This window comes from Protopterus annectens, chromosome 9.part0 (assembly GCF_019279795.1).
Source record: "Protopterus annectens isolate FY-2018-M chromosome 9.part0, PAN1.0, whole genome shotgun sequence".
NCBI lineage: Eukaryota > Metazoa > Chordata > Ceratodontiformes > Protopteridae > Protopterus > Protopterus annectens.
In genome coordinates this window covers 1225693586-1225709769 of record NC_056743.1, presented here as the reverse complement: position 1 = coordinate 1225709769, position 16184 = coordinate 1225693586, and the positions used below count along the sequence as shown (strand labels likewise).

The window sequence follows — 16184 nt, the reverse complement described above, 5'->3', positions numbered from 1 at the left end:
AAGCCAGTGCTTTTTTCTCATTAAATGTTAAAACATACCTTTCAACACTACAGAATTTTAAAAAAAGGTGTAGCAGTACAATCATTTGGTATTCCCATTCTCATTTATGTTGCAGAAACCCTTGTTGCAACTCCAAAATAACCCTATCAAGGTTCATAGATTAGTACTAAGCTAAGTGCCCTTGTGGGCCATTGTAAGCCTAGCCAATTATCCCTTGTGAGACTCGAACCCTGCACCTTGTGTTTGTAAGGCAAACACCTTAACCATTAGGCCACCCTCCCAACCCAAATGCAATTAAGCTCTTCTCTTAGCTATTCGTATAGTGGATGGATGATACTATGAACAGTGAGATACCAGAGTGAAAGGGGTGTGACCTGTACACATCAATATGAAAGCAGAGTCTTCACCATAAAGCTGCAGCAAAAAATCAAATAATGGTTAGAGCTTTAAAATTTAATATTACTGGTTCTGCACACAAAATTAATGTTCAAATGAGCTGATTCCAATTAAGCACTGACTCATATGTCTCTGGAAAAATATAATCTCGTGAAAGCTGTAAGAATCTCATACATTTGGCTTAAAAATAGGGTAACATAAGAAAGTACAAAGGCTACAGCTTTTTTGATAGTGTAACAAAAAGTAATTCTGCAAGTTTCTGATTTGTTATACAACTTATTTACACTTAATTTTTTAGTTTCTTTTAACTTTAAGAGTAAAACAGTGCAGACGAGATTCTAAAATGACATTACAAAAAAAATATTAAAAAAAGGCCCAGCACACTGATCATCCAAGCTTCCTTTTCTGTTGAAATTGTTTCCCTTTTCATGTAATCAATCATTACACATAATTAACACCTTTGTCTCACTTTTGGCTAAACAAAGTTATTAATAATGTTTCTGATTAAAACCAGACAATATATAAACACAACTTATTGACTGATGATGATGATGATGTGATCTCAGAAAATTTAGCTAGTAAAAACAGAGTACCACAGTTACATCATGTGGCCAGAATGCAGATAATCACCATTTAAAAACATTCATTCAGATATAGCTGAACTAATGCCCCTAAATTAAACATAGATTAATTACACCCTCTACTAACTTATCATGCCAGCCCATTTTATTTGGATTATAAATGTTAATAGGATCAGTCCCAGCAAATTCAAAATCGGGGTGTTTGAGTATGTACAGAATGTTCAGTTAAAATTTAATAAAAATTAAAAAAAAAAAAGTGTACGTACAGAAAGAGCATCTGTGGTATTTTTACATCTGTTATCAATTAAGTGTTCCAAAATCCTATTCCTAAGTATTCTGGAAACTCTGTCGATTCAGTCACTAGCTCAAAAAGTAGCACACTCATTTGGTGCAGTAGGTTGTGGGTTTTGTTCCCACACCAGGTAGTTGGATTCATTTTCTAATGTTGTCAGTGTAGTGCAGTGTAAGGGGGTGCTGCACTCCTGAGTGTGCCATCTTTCTGATGAGATGTTAAACCAAGGCCCCAACTGCCCAAGTTGGTGGCAGCTTGGATTTAAAAGATGCCATGTCGCTTATTGAAAAAAAGAGTATTCTCAGTATGAATGCCACCTCTAGTCTTCCTGGAGAAGAGGATACTGGCCTATTGGGACTAACTCATTGAACAAAGAATACATTAACCAGAGTAAAGTAGTCCAAAAAAGTAGAATGATGGGGATGACACCAGGTTCTCAGCATAAAACGAACAATCTTTTATTTTAAAACAACATAAGCGCTTTCACAGCTCTTGCTGCTTCTTCAGATGTCAGTATAAAAATGCAGTCACACACTGCAGTTTATACAGAAATTCAACTAGCAAATCAACTAATTAAGCAGTTATGTGTTAAAAGAATACAAACAATAAATGTAATAAAAATGTAAAAATAAGAAATAAACTTAAAATCAACTAATGCACATAAGTGTATATAAAGCTCATCCAAAAAGTGAGCGTGTCTGTAACAAAGGTTTAAGGGGGACTTTATAATTCAATCCTGAACCATAATCAGCACTTAACCTAGATATCCACTTGGTCTCTAAGCTTTCAGTAGCATTCCTAACATCACCCAGCCTGTTAGTAGCTGCTGCATGTGCTATGACTTGAAACTTAAAACAATGTGTGTGTGAGGTGAACTTCACATGTTTAGAAAGAGCGCTGCACTCAGTACCATTATTTACGTGTCTTAAGTGTTCTACTCTACGTTCCTTCAACTGTCTGTCAGTCATGCCTCCGTAGAACTTTGTGCAGGCAGTGCAGCATGCTAAATAACCAAATGAGAAGAAGTACAAGTAGCTTGAACATCAAACACATACTGTTTACCCTGATCTGGTGTATAAACATACCAGTAGTGTCAATATAACTGCAGCACTTAAAAGTATGACATCGTCTAGTTCCTTTATAAGTGGAACCCATTTTATTCCTAGTAGTTTTAGCATCAGTGAACTGTTTTGGATAACAAAGCATCTGTTTTAAAGATCGTTTCTTCTTAAAGATAAAGTTAAGTTGTTCACCCACCATCTTTTTAATATCATTATTCGTTGTTATAATGGGCCAATGCTTCCTTATAATATCCAAAACATCAACGAACAAGGCTAAGGATAGTAGGTTTGTGAATGGGAAAAAAATGAGCGTGGGACAACTTACAATGTGGAAGAAAATGGGAACAATGAACATACATATGACCTACAAGACCCTTTAGAACTCCCCGCTTTAAGAAGTTCAGAAAGGATAAGGAATCGACCACCAATATATTACAGTATGGGGGGGTACAGGAGGTACAACCATTGGAACAGGCAGAATCCTTAACAGATACTAATTGTATAAAACAAGATGGAAGTGTATTTAGTTTTAGGGGGTATAACATTTACAATTACAGTAGTAAAGAAGTGAATGAGACTTTTATTTTAACTTGTTATCAAAAGGATTTAAGTTTATCCCAAAAAGTAAAGCAAATATCAGCAAAGTGCTAATAGACTTAAAATTATTTTTGAGAAAGAAAAATTTGGAACTCTTTTTTTGGGCAAGAATTGAATCCACAAGTGGATATAGAATTAAAAAGGAGAATCACTTTTAACCCACGCTTACATTTACAATTAAAACATTTTGAGGCTTTAATGGAAAAAGAATTTACTGAAATAAATAAGCATAGGATTGACTTTAATTTATCAAGAGAAGAAAATACATTATTAAAAGAATTGAGTCAAGACAAATCAGTGAGAGTCATGAGGCCGGATAAGGGTGGGGGTGCTATTATTATAGATAATTTGATTTATGAAGCAAAAATGATGGAGATTTTGGAGGAGACAACAAAGTATAGAAGAGTTTCTATAAATGAAATTAATATTGCGAATAAGAAAGTGGAATTGTCATTGAATGGTTTATTAGTTGAAGGCACCATTGATGTGAGTACTTATAACTTCCTACATGTAGAAAATCCCATGACTCCCACCATATTTGGAATTCCAAAAGTACACAAGAGTGTTCAAAATCCACCATTGGGACCCATTGTTGCCTCAGAGGGGTCAATTACTGCCCATTTGGCAAAGTTTTTAGACAAGAAATTAAATGAGATGGCTATGAGTGGCCAGGGACTGGTTAAAGATTCATGTGATCTACTAAGGAATATTAAAGAGAGTATATATGATGACAGTATAATTTTTATTACAATAGACATAGTAGATTTATTTACTTCTATCCCACATGTAGAAGGGATGAAATGGTTCGAAGAAACCTTAGTGAAGTATGGCAAATTTAGTAACAAGGATTTTTATCTGATTTTAACTTTAATGGAAATTGTGCTAAAAATAATTTTATCCACCATGAAGGTGAATTTTTTCAGCAATAACAAGGCATGGCAGTGGGGGCAAGATGTGACCCCACGTATGCTAATATTATACTTTCATTTTGGGAAGAAATTTTATTTTAGGCTCCAGGTATGTCAATTGTTGGAAAATTGTATAAAAGATACCTGGACGATATGTGTTTTTTATGGAATGATACAGAAGAAAGGTTTTTAGAATTTGTTAAATATATATCAGAATCTAGTGGGTTTTTACAATTTACATATAAAATAGAAACAGGCTTGAAGATTTGGACATTTCTGTTTCTAAGCAGGATGGTAGCTTTAGTTCTAAAGTATATAGGAAAGAGACATTCTCGAATTCATATTTAGCTTTTAATAGTGCACACCCCTTTTATCAGAAAAAAGGAATAATAAAAGGACAATGTGTAAGGGGAAGCAGGATGACATCAAAGGATAGTGACTTTGAGAATGAATGTAAAAAACTATTCAACATGTTTTATGAAAGAGCTTACCCAGTGGATTTGATTAAGAAAGTGGAAGAGGAAATAAGACAGGAAAGGAAGGGGAAATTCAAGCCTATTTTAGGTGAGGGTATGTCCACAAGGAAAGAAAATTAGCAAGACTTGTCAGATAAGGTTAATGGAGTACTGGTTAGTAACTTTCTAACAGATTTTAACGGTGATTTATACACAGAGAATTATTAGAGAATGAATGGGCTAGGTTTACTGCCACATCAGACCTGGAGATTATTTTTAACAAACCATTTAAATGGACCTATCGTAAGGGTAGAAGTATTAAAAATATCTTGGAAAAATAATAAGAATGAATTTATAGCTCAAAAAAAGGTAAAGTGGTTACTATTAATTGTGGATGCTGCTCTCAGTGTACATGTATAAAAAGAACAGATACAGTATAACCTGTTAGTAGGGACAGGTTAATTATGAGTAAATATTTTGCAAATTGTGAAGCAAGTGGTATAGTCTATTTAGTAACGTAATAAATGTGATGCATTTTATGTGGGGAAATCAAAAAGAAAGTTGAAAAGTAGAATGTATGAGCATAATTATGATATTAGGAATACATGTAAAAATAATGCTCTGAAGAAGCCAGATTTTTCTTTTTTGTCCTAGAAGTGGTACTTAAGGACATTAGGGATGGTCCATGGGAAGTCCGTCTTGAATATAAAGATCTTTTCTGGCAATTAACATTGGAAGCTACAAAGTTTCCAGGGCTTAATGATTCAGTTTCCCTTAAGCCAATTTTGAAATAAAGGTCAGCAAAACTTTAATACTCATCTATTTTATTGCTTTTAAACAAAAAAATCTTTTTAGATAATTATTATTATTTTTTAATATGATAATGTACTTGCTTGAATTTTACTGAAGAGATCAAATTTTTGGTTACTGATGCAATTTTTAAGATGTCCACTAGATAGAGCTATTAAATATCTTTTGATATTATAATGAACATTTTTAGGAATGTATTTTTTATAAACACATTTTATGAATGAATTTTTATAAAGTTTTATGATTGATATTACTAACTAGTTTAGGAAATGAATGTAGGCTACATTTGAATTATGAGTTCTATGTACTTCTTAACAAGATTTTATTTGGGGGAAGTGTTATAAGATGTTATAAGGTTTTCTGCCAATGAAATATTCTAATTGATTAAGTAAGAACGTATTTAAGTCGAGTTCTGTTTTACGAATGCGTTTAATCTGAGGAAGTTTGGTTGCAGACGAAAACGCTATATGTTTGTTAAGAAAGCATTTATGCTTATGCGTATAGAGGCCTGAAGGGGCTGTTTATGTGTGTTTTTTTATTTCTGTGGAGTGTTAAATAAAATATAAACTACACTGAGAAGAGTCGTGGGATTTTTCCAAGTGCTCTGGTTGTTTTTTGGAATATCCAAGACATACCCTGTAGTGTAAGAATAAGTCACCGGTACCCTGCATTTACTATCACTCAGTCTCTTGGGGTGAATAGAAGCTGGATTTGAAGAAAAGAAGGGTCTGCCTCTACCTTTTCTAACATCAGAGACATTATTCAGTACTTGTTGTATATTACACCTCTTGTAGCCCCTATCCACCAACTTATTCTCCAGGTCTTTCTTTTCAACCATAAAATTGCCTTCACTGACATTCATCCTTAAGACTCTTAGTCTTTGCCCTGTGTTATCAAATACGTATTTAGGGTGCATGCTTGTTCGGTGTAAAAAGTTGTTCCTGTAACAAGGTTTCCTATATAGTGAAGTATCCATCTGTCCACTGCCTGAAACTCTGATAAGTATATCTAAGTAAGTAATTTCTATTTTAGAATACTTAGCTGTAAATCTCAGAAATGTAGTACTAGCATTAATATCTTCTATAAACATAACCAGCTCATCTCGTGTACCCTTCCAAATCAAAAATAAATCCTCCATAAAACATCTGTAAAATAAAATGACTTTTACATATGTATCAACCAATATGTGCTTAAGTTCCCAGATGAGCATAATGAAATTGGCGTAGCTGTTGGCACATGATGTGCCCATTGCTACACCATGTCTTTGCAAACATAATTACCATCAAAAACAAATACATTGTTATATAAAACCAACTCAAGTAAATAATTCAACCTTACTATCACTAAACATATATTGTTCCATCAAATATTGTACCACCCATTCAATACCCAACATATTTGGTATAACTGTGAAGAGGGAACTTACATCCAAGGTTACCAACTACCATCCCTCTGCATCAAATGCAGCCTGTGTAAACTCAAAGATCAATCAGAAATTGGCTGGGGTCACTCAGGATATGTGATTTGGTATTGACAAGTGATCTGAAATGCTTTTCTAGAAAGATGGACATAGACTATGTACTTCATTTTCTACCAGACACTATAGGTCTAAGCGGTGGATTTACAGGATCCTTGTGTAACTTGGGCAGGCCCTGTATAAAGGGAATCAAGGGATGTTGCATTATTTGATGAATATTTAGATCCATGGTTGTGGTATTTGGTGGATTATTTGATTTGTGGAGATACAAGACATCAAAGACCACTGAATCCCTAATCACATGGAAGACAAGGCCTAGATCTTCCATCAGGAGTCTGTAAGATACTGAATAAAGGGACAATGCTTCCAGCCTTTTCTACTAGCTTAAGGTTTTTAAACCAGGGAATTTTTTAGGAACATATAGGGGCTTTCTAGTTTGATTTGTCCCATGAGGTACATTCCAAAGGAGACTAGGAGGATTTGCATCTTGATAGGTATGGTTTTCTTACCCATGAGCAGCTTGTCTCCCTTAGAAAAATCAAGCATTTATGTGTACTGCTGCTGTTCCTTTTATTGAGGATTGACCCATACTGACAACCCAAGCTGCTAATCCAACTGTTTTCCTTCCCATACTGAACTCTGACGAAGGTGGACTCAATGCATTTTTAACTACTGACTGTTCTGTTACTTTCTCTGTAGTTACATTGGTAACATTAACCCATCAGTTGGTTAATTTAACTGAATGTTTCTGATTCTTAGAAACATACTTGGCTCAGCTCTTTCCTCTGTTTTTCCAAGAAACCTAAAAATCTCTTCCATCAACATCCAAAGTATAGTTAACAGTCTAACAGAATTCCATTCCTGGATCTCTCATTACTCACCTGACATTATCATCCTCACTGAAACCTGGCTTAAGCCACACATCAAAGACTGAAATTCTTCCCCCAGGCTATAATATTATAAAAGCTTATAGATTACACAAAAAAATCTGGTGGTGTAACCATCTTATTTTCAAACGATCTTGCTCTCTGTCCCTCATGCTTTGTCCTGCCTACATTTCGCTTTGCACCGATACCAATTTCTAACCTGAAACTAAACAATCATAAAATCTATGTATCATTGCCCTTTATATCCCTCCAGGCAAGATATCCCTGTCCTGGAAAATATCCTTAACTGGATATCAAATTCCATATCCTTTAAAACTACAGTCCTTAGTGATATCAACACTGACTGGCAGCACCTTTCAGCAGGCTGTCAGTCTAATAGCATCAGCACATTTCAACAGACTGTCCCTCAAATAGCATCAACCAATATGGATTTACAGAACTTATAACGTCCCATACTCTCCCCAACAAAATCTCTGGCTCCATTCTAGATTGTATCCTAGTTTCAAATCCTAAACAATAAAAGCTCTCCAAGAACCCTCCCAGACTCACTGGTTTACATCATATTATTGAATTAACACTTACCCAAAAATTACATTCACGAGATGACTTGCCGACAACGTATTTTAACGAACACCCGGATCACCAAAGTTGTACTCTGGGAAACTAACCACTTGGCCACCACGAAAAAAAAAAAAAAAAAAAAAACTCACTGAAACAAATCAAACCCACCCAAGTGGGGGACTTCACCTCCACACCCCGCAACTAAATATACCAACTCTGAGATCTTGTTATAGTGGGGAAAAGGGCAAAGTTTGCCATGGTGGCCAAGTGGTTAGTTTTCTGGAGTACAACTTCATTAATTTGGGTGTTTGTTAAAATACATTTTCGGCAAAGTCGTCTCGTGAATGTAATTTTTGGGTAAGTGAGAATTTGATAATATCAAGTAGACCCAAACTCACTCAGTGACCACTATCCCATCTATGTCCAGAGATTAAAAAAACACAGCTCCAAAGATCAACTTCTTAAAGAATGCCATGACCTGCCCAACTTTAAATCTGATATTTTTCAACAGTGTTCTTTAATCCCTTAACTGGTCAAATCTTTACATCTTACCTGTGTAAGATGCTGCACTTCAGTTCAGTTCATTACTTCTCAGTACCCTACATCAGATGAAAATGTGTTAAATCTACCAGACTGTCTGGGCTGTGCCACGCTAGTTACACACTAATGCACAAGAGAGACAAAGCTTTGAACCAAATCTCCTGCTCCCCTTCAAACTTATAAGCATTACTTAACCTTGCTAACATTCAAGTCATTGCTAATGAAAAACAGCATTGCTTAGAACCACAAATAAACCATAAAAAAAAAAATTTAGTTCTACATTAACAAAGTCCTACACCCTGGAACTCTTACTTTACCCACCTCCTGGCCAGATAGATCTCCCTTAGAAACTGCTAATAAATTTACTCCCATTTTATAAACTGAATAACACAAAAATCCCATACAAACACAACGGCCCTGATGAGATCCCCACTTCCAATAAACCCCTCTTCTCCTTAAAAGCTGTCTGTACCTCGCATATAAAACACCTACTCTGTAAGCTCAAACCCTGCTCTCACTCTCTCTTGACAACCTACAGAACATCTAAAGCTTGCAGCTACTTTCATTGCTTATCATGTCTCTATCTTGATCAGCAGATCAGTTCAAGAATCATGTCTTATTTTTTTGGGAAAAAAATTCTTAATCATGCAAAGGTCATAACAAAGGAGGCAGCTCCTCTGGAATGACAAACTTTAGGCCTATTGCTGTCTTATACCCCTCTCTAACATTCTAAAAAAAAGTGCATGCATCAGCAAATGTTTTAGTACTGTCTTCAAGAAAATCTAATAACCTTTACTCAACATGGTTTTTGCCCATATTATAGCACAACAACTTCCCTGATTGCCTTCTTAGATAATGTCATCAAAGCTACAAATAACAATAACTTTGTCTCTTCCCTGTTTTAGATCTCTCCAAAGCCTTTGACACAGACTCTCACTCTAAATTACTTTCTAAAATGTCGGCACTTGGTCTGTCTAATACAACACTCAGCTGCTTATCTAGCTACCTTTCTCATTGGCAACAATCTTTTCTCCCACTTCATACTGGTGTGCTTCCAGGCTGTATCCTTGGACCTCTTATTTTAACATCTCTATTAACAGCTTTCATAAATCCTTCCAAGAGGCTTCCCTCATCCAGTACTCCGATGACTCCACCTTTATCTGCTCATCAAACACTCTTCCCCATTGACACGCCATTACTCAAAATGGAATCCTGATTCTTTGGAAAACACCTCTTCCTAAATACCAGTAATACCAAGCTGTCGCTGTTTCTTTCCAAATCTCTAGGACCTCTCAAAAGTATCTTCACAAACACTTCTCTCAATCACACAGATATAGAAGTCAGATCTCATACCAGGTTACTAGATGCCAGAACTGATGATCAACTGAAATTTGATTTGCATATACAAAATTGCATAAAAATGTATTTATTTTTTATTTATTTTATTTTTTATTTTACATTTGTTGACCGGGAAAATCCGACTGGATACATGTCCATTTTCAGCGGAGGCCCGGGGAGAAAAGCTCCACATTGACATTAGTTTACGTACTTATAAACAGAGAATATATTACATGTTTTGATAATTAATACATAGGTACAAAGAGATAAGTGAACAGAGAAACTACTGCTCTTTACTAAGACTAATACGTAGATACGATAAGATTATGTAAATGGTAAACATATAAGACTAATATGTAGGTACAGTAGGATTATGTAATTGATGAACATATAAGGTTTAAAAGGAGAAAATGTCAGAGTAAATGCTAGACAGAGGAAGAGCCTAGAGGGAAACATGAGGAGAAGTGGGGTTCCGGAGGGTGGTGGGTTTAGTCTGGCTTGGAACATTGACAGAGCCACTGATTTTTAAAGTGAAGGGTTAGATTTTTCTTGAATTTGGATAAAGAGGTGATGGTGGTGAGTTGAGGCGGAAGGGAATTCCGTATTTTACCAATGGAATTTGCAAACAGCGAGTCACCTCCAGAGTTACAGGATTTGACTGTTTGAGCAAGTAGCCTATTTGCTGAGCCAGACTAGTTAGGTTTAGATATGGGGTGATTAAATTACGCAGTGCAGGGATGGAATCTGGATGATGGAGGATCTTGTAAGCTATAGTTAGCTGGGTTTGTTGAAGTAGGTTAGGTAGTTCCACCCAGCCTAGGTTGTGCAGGTTGATACAGTGATGGGTTTTGTAAGGCATGCCAGTAACAAATCTAGCAATGTGATTGTAGCAGCCAGAGAGCTTATTTAGGTCAGATTTGTACAGGTTGGTAAGTATGGGTGAGGCATAAAGGAGTGAGGAGAGGAGATGAGAGCGGGCTGTGGCTTCTCTTGCTTTGGGAGTAAGAAAGGATCTTATTCTATAAAGAGACCCCAGTTTTTTGTTAACTGTTTTAATAGTTTGGTTAATGTGTAGGTCGAATCTGAGTTTGTTGTCTATGGTAACACCTAGTAATTTGGAATTTGAGTCTGGGGATATAGTAGTCCCATTTTTTGGATTGAACAGAAAAGGGTATGGGGGTAGGTTTATGGGTAGGCTGGAAGAGTAATAGTTTGGTTTTTTTAGGGTTAAGGATCAAATGGCGACCTAGCAACCAGTCTTCAACTGCAGCCAGACAGTCTTGGGTTTTGGATAATAGCTTAGTTGGTGACCTGTCCGTGTTTATGAGTGTTGAGTCGTCCATTGTATACAGGAGGACTCGGGATGACTGTGTGGAGGTCGTTTATAAACATAGAAAAGAGTAGGGGTCCCAGGATGGAGCCTTGGGGAACCCCTATGGTGTTAGGTAATGGGGTGAGAGTTTGTTTTGCCATAGTAACGGCTTGATTTCTGTCTGAGAGATAGGCATGGAACCACTTGAGTGTTGTGTTGTCTAGTTCAAATGTTTTTAGAGTGTTGTGCAGTAGTTGGTGGTTGACCATATCAAAGGCCTTTGATAGGTCAAGAAAGAGAGCGGATGACATGTTTTTGTTTTTTTTGTTGTGGTTTATTGTGTCAGTGAAGGACAGGAGGGCAGTGGTAGTGCTGTGTTTGGGTCTAAAGCCATGCTGTGAGGTAGTCAGGAGCTTGTTCTGGATTAGATAGGGTACTAGTTGATTGTGTATGCATTTTTCCATGATTTTAGCAAGTGGTGACAATATGGCTATTGGCCTGTAGTTGGATAGGTCAGTAGATGTCCCACCTTTGTGGAGAGGGATGATGTGGGAGATTTTCCAGATTGAGGGGATAGTAGATTCCGTTATGGTGCGGTTAATTAGGATGGAGATGGGGTAAGCTATGACCTCTGCAGCTTTTTGTAGGTAATCAGCTGGAAGAAGGTCAGCAGCAATTGTAGTAGGTTTTAGTTTCTGCAGTAGGGATCTAATGAAGGAAGTGGAAACAGGTTGTAGGTGGAAGGAGGGTTCAGACTTCAGAGTCGGACTCGTGGTAGTGGGGTTGGTCAGAGTTTGTTGTGCCGCTAAAGATTTGATAACATTAATAAAGAAAGAGTTAAATGCATTGGCCACTTCTTCAGGACTTTTATCATTTAGGTCGGCCGGAGTTGGGGTAGAGGTCTTGCCTGGATGGAGAAGGTTGTTAATACCTGCCCAGAACTTTTGGGGATTAAGTTGATGTTTATTTTGGAGTTGGAGGTAGTAGTTCTTTTTGTCTAGTAAAATGGATTTTTTTGTCACATTTCTAAGTTGTTGGAAATGAGCTCGGTCTAGGGGGTTTTGGAGGCACGTCATTTGTCCCAGGCTTTGTTTCTAAGTTTGATTTTATACTTAGAGTCTTTTGTTAGCCATGGAGCAGTCAGGTTTTAACCTTGGCTGAGCGTATGGGGCGTGTGAATTGAGTATTTTTATAAAGGTGGAATTAAAGGTTATACTTGGCTTCCTCAAGAGGGAGGGATTTAAGATTAGACCAGTTACAGGACTGCAGCTCAAGTTGGAATTTGGCAAGGTCAAATTGTTTAGTGTTCCTGATAGATTTGTAGACTGGTAGTTTACATCTCCTACCTTGTTTTTCTCTATGTAGGTTATGAGATGGTCACTGATTTCGCTTTGGGAGAGTCCCAGATTTATAGGCGTGAGATGGACTGTTAGTGAGTATCCAGTCAAGAAGACTTTCTTTTGGTTGGAGTTACCAATTCTGGTGGGGAGGTTATGTTTTGTGAGAAGCCATGGAGATTTATGAGGGTGGGGTTGGTCTCAGAGGAGCATTGGTTCCAGTCTATATTCATATCACCCAGGATAATAGTTTCCTGGGGACAATTGGTAGCTAGCCAATTTAAGATATGCTCAAGTGTGTCAGTGTTGCTTCGGGGAATGTAGATCACACTTAGATTAATAACTTTTTCCTTATTTATTTGGATCTTCAGGAGATTAATTCTGCATTGGAGATTTGGGGGTTGTGAAGGGTTCAAAGTAATATTTAGTGAGCATTTATAGAGGACTGAGACCACCTCCTTTTTACTGGGCGGTCCTTTCTGTATATGTTATAGCCTTGTGGGGTGATTTCAGTATCTTTTGTGGCTGGTTTTAACCAGGTTTCAGACAGGCACATAATGTCGGGGTGGTATATCTCTAACAGGGCGTGCAGATTGTGTATTTTGTTGTTTAGACTTCTTATATTAAGATGACAGATAAGGAGGGAGTTAGGAGAGGTTGGGGGAAGAGATAGGTTATGTAAGTAAGTGTTTGTGATAGGGCCAGGATTGGGGTGGATGTCACCATCCTTGGACAGGTTTTTTCTTAGATGTTCTATGAGTTTCAGGAGTTTGAGTAGTAAAATGTCTGTATATTTGGATTTAGGAGAGTTAATTCTTGGTTTATAGGGGAGGGGGTATCTGATGTATTGTACCATATTGGTGGGGTAGTGAGTAGGATAAGCAGTGTAAGGTAAGGATGATAGACTACAGGTATGATATTTGGGATAGTGATATCCGTAGTAGATAGTGTACTCATAAGTAGTTAGGGCATGTAGTGATGTAAGGACTAATAAAGTAAGGGGCAGAGTTTTTATTATTGGCTTGAGAGCCAGAGAGAGGTGGGGCTGTATGTTATTTAACATTGTTATCTATGCTTAGGCAGATAACAAGTGAGGTGGGAGTGGTTCAAGTATAGGGAGGTGGGTGAATGTAAGATAAAGTCACGCGTGATTGTGTGAGAGTATGGATAGTAGTGGGTGTGGTTAGTTAGGTATAAAAGTAGGACCACTGGGGGCGGGTGGGATACGGGGGCAGGGAGGGGCGTGGAGCGAGCCCGAGCGCAGCGAGGGCAAGCGGAGAGGGGTTAGTCTGACCCCACACTGACCAGGTAATGGAGAGAGTAGTAATATTTACTTTAATCCTTTAATCCTTTGCTTATGCCCAATGCAAAAATATAGTTGGTTGTACTTTTATTTTTTTTTAGCTTTTGCCCAATTTTACACCATTAATGGGATGTACTGCTGTGTTACAGGGCTCGGTTAGGAGTTTTAGAGGGGTTATTTACATTGAACTTGGTTTGTGATGGTAGGACTGGATAATGACCTTGTCAGTTAGGTTACTGTGCTCACAGCTTTCAGCTCACTTAGAGGGTTCAATAAAGTGGCGCTTCTGGTAAGGGCGACCTGGGAAATGACTGGGCACAACCTGGGAGAGGAAGAATATAACACTTAGCTTACACTCAACACTGTACTTTCACAGAGGAATATGTATCAGCAGCTTATCCTTATATCCTAAGCATTCATGCTTACAGTTTAAAGTGACAAAATTAAATATACAGTTTAGGAATCCACCCTTTTATGCACTAGACAAGTGATGCTTTAAACTCCTGAGACAACAAACGCTTACAATAGCTTTGGTTGTGAAATAGAGTGTTCCACGCTAAAAATGGTGTGGCCTATTCTTTAAACATTCTACAATTGCAGTCGCTAATCCTTTCACAGGTAAAAACATGCTACAAATGCAGTCGCTAATCCTTTCAAAGGTTAAAACATGCTACAATTGCAGGCGCTAACATTTCAGGCTCGTATTAGTGGAGTCTCTGGTGTGTGCGGGCTAGAAATGTAGTCATAGACCTTTGGCAGCTTAAACATGCTAGAATTGCCGTTGTTGAACATTTCAGGCTAGAATCAATAGTTTCTTTGGTGTGAGTGTGCTGGGAATGCAGTCGCTAAGTTTGCAGTGCACGCTACTTATGTGTAGCGATGTGTGCAGGTTAACAGAGATGCAAAGGCTGGTGAACACTATGATTTCTTATCCACTTCCATTCGACAGACTATGCAGCAATAGCAAGTTCAACAGTATAGATATGTACAGAAATATGTCTTTAGTAGTTGCATACCCAACAAGACGCCTATCTCCTAAGTTCTGTAGACACAGCACGATTGTAAGGGAATAAAGATGGCGCTTTGCTGCGAGAGTATGAAACCTCGCATACGTCAGAGGCGGGGTTAGGGTTAGTCCGACCCCACACTGATCAGGTAATGGAGAGAATAGTAATATTTACTTTAATCCTTTAATCCTTTGCTTATGCCCAATGCAAAAATATAGCTGGTTGTACTTTTATTTTTTTAGCTTTTGCCCAATTTTACACCATTAATGGGATGTACTGCTGTGTTACAGGGCTCGGGTAGGAGTGTTAGAGGGGTTATTTACATTGAACTAGGTTTGTGATGGTAGGACTGGATAATGACCTTGTCAGTTAGGTTACTGTGCTCACAGCTTTCAGCTCACTTAGAGGGTTCAATAAAGTGGCGCTTCTGGTAAGGATGACCTGGGAAATGACTGGGCACAACCTTGTCAGTTAGGTTACTGTGCTCACAGCTTTCAGCTCACTTAGAGGGTTCAATAAAGTGGCGCTTCTGGTAAGGGCGACCTGGGAAATGACTGGGCACAACCTTGTCAGTTAGGTTACTGTGCTCACAGCTTTCAGCTCACTTAGAGGGTTCAATAAAGTGGCGCTTCTGGTAAGGGCGACCTGGGAAATGACTGGGCACAACCTTGTCAGTTAGGTTACTGTGCTCACAGCTTTCAGCTCACTTAGAGGGTTCAATAAAGTGGCGCTTCTGGTAAGGGCGACCTGGGAAATGACTGGGCACAACCTCACGTCCAACCTTCCATCGTGACTGTAAGTTCCAAACAAAACACATCAAAACCTGAAATGTTCTAAAAAAAAAATCCTCACCAATTCCTCCAGAGTCACACTGGCAAACATATACCTTCTACCTTCTTTACTGCATGCCTCACAAGTTCTTACCAATATTCGAATCTCCCTCATCACAAAACTAAAACTATGTTATAACAAGGTAGCTAGATTTGTAACCAGTCTTTCATATAAAAGTCTTCACTGCTTTGTTCTGAAAATATTAAGCTGGCTTGAGTTGCCCTATTACGTCAAGTACACTCAACTTCTACTTGCCCACAAAATTATATGTAATCCTTTCCACTGTCTATCCATTAGTAACCTTCTCAAACAGTACCTTCCTAACCATCCACTTCACTCATATCACATAACCTAAACAAAACATAAGACATAATTTATATTCCTGCATAGCAACCAAAATCTGGAACAAGATTCAAGTGGCTATTAAAATTTCAACCAAACCCTACCAAGGTTAAACTAACCCATTTATTTTCCCCTTCATTTTTTTTTTA

The 16184-nt window shown here is 37.7% G+C and overlaps 1 long non-coding RNA gene across 1 annotated transcript in view; it reads right to left on the bottom strand.

Moving 5' to 3' along the window:
* LOC122811962 overlaps positions 1-16184 on the bottom strand; it is a 1111549-nt gene that overhangs the window by 1094496 nt on the left and 869 nt on the right. The window lies entirely within an intron of this gene.